Source organism: Hemiscyllium ocellatum, unplaced genomic scaffold, assembly GCF_020745735.1.
Source record: "Hemiscyllium ocellatum isolate sHemOce1 unplaced genomic scaffold, sHemOce1.pat.X.cur. scaffold_513_pat_ctg1, whole genome shotgun sequence".
Classification (NCBI taxonomy): domain Eukaryota; kingdom Metazoa; phylum Chordata; class Chondrichthyes; order Orectolobiformes; family Hemiscylliidae; genus Hemiscyllium; species Hemiscyllium ocellatum.
The window spans coordinates 276,481-278,208 of record NW_026869093.1 but is presented as its reverse complement, the minus strand read 5'-3'; positions in this window follow the sequence as shown (position 1 = coordinate 278,208).

Sequence of the window (1,728 nt, the reverse complement as noted above, 5' to 3'; positions counted from 1 at the left end):
TTGATCTTTGTTCTTTGAAACTATGGAAGTTTCAGCAGATATAGTTGAATCATTTATACACACAAGTAAATTACTGGAGGACTGGAGGGTGGGTAAGACTGCATCTTTAGAAATGCTGGAAGGAAAAGCGTGGAAACGATAGTCTGTGTGTCTGACATTGGTGATGAGTAAGTTGTTGGAAGACATTCTGAAAGATAAGATTTACATGACTGGAAAGGAATGGCTGATTTGTATTGGTCAGAAAGGTTTTGTATGAGAGGAATCATGTCTTACAAACATGATTTTAGTTTGTTTTAAATGAAGTAAACAGAAAGATTGATTGTAGCAGAATGGTAGATGTTGTTTAAATGAACATTAGCAAAGCCTTTGATTAGGTTCTGCATGGTAGACTAATAAATAAAGTTAGAGCACATGGGATTGCGGGTAAGCTTGATAACTTGATATAAATTCGGTTTTACAGAAGGAGACAGAATAGAGGATTTTGCTTTGGCCTGGAAGCCTGCGACAAGCAGTGTTCCATAGGGATCAGTACTGGATGGACTTTCATTTGTCATTGATGTAAAGGACAGGATGATAATATCGAAGGCATGGTTGGTACATTTACAGATGACACCAAAATTGCTGCTATATTGGGCAATGAGACAGGTGTCTGCGATTGCAAGGAGATATTGTTCAATTAGTTCAATGGATTGAGGAGTGACAGATGGAGATTAGATAAAGTAAATGTGAGGTACTGCATTTTGATAAAATAAACAAGTGCATGAAGTACATCTCATAATTATACGGCCCCAGGTAGTACTTTAGGCCAGAGAGATCGAGGGATTTTGGTACATAAGTCTTTGAACTTTATATCAAACATGGAAAAACGATTTTAGAAGGCATTCAGTACGTTTGCCTTGGTCGACCAGACGTTTCACGATAGGTGTCGGCATTTCATACTGAGGTTGTACAGGGCATTGATAAGGCCTCTTTTGGAGTACTGAGTCCAATTCTGATCCCTCAGTCAGAGGAAGGACATTATTAAGCTGATTAGGGTTAAAATATATTTCCTGGAACGTTGCTAAGAATGGAAGGATTGGGGTATAAGGAGAGATTGGATCGGATCATATGTTTGATTCCCTAGACTGCAGAAGATCCAAGGGTAACATTATAAAGTCATGAGAAATATTGATAAAGTGCAAGGCATGTTTCTGTTCCCTCGGACGGGGATTTCTAAATCAGCAAGAATACTTTAAAGTGAGAAGAGAAAGATTTCAAAAGTACTTGAGGGGCAATTTGTTCTTACATCGAGATATCAGTGTGTGAAATGCACTTTCAAAGGAAGTGGTGGGTGCAGGTACAGTTACAACATTTTAAAGATGTTTGGGTAGGTACAAGCATAGGAAATGTTTAGAGGTATATGGGCCAAAGTTAGGTTGGTAGTATTAGTTGAACAAAAGGTGTGCTTCCATGTTGTTCGACTCTGTGACCATGATTCTTTTGCTTTTTATTAAAAAAGTTAATGACTTTCCCATATCTGTGTCAAAGTGAATACTTATTCTTAAAATGGATTTCCTAGTTTTAGTCTCCCATACAAGAGGGAATGTCCATCAGGTATTCACCTGATACACGGTTTTCAAGATCTTGTTTAATAAAGTAGAAAAAATCACTTATACAGAGACCTAAAATGCATATCCTTCATAATACAAGGGCTTCAACTCAGAAACAATAAAGTGAAGTACCTTTGGA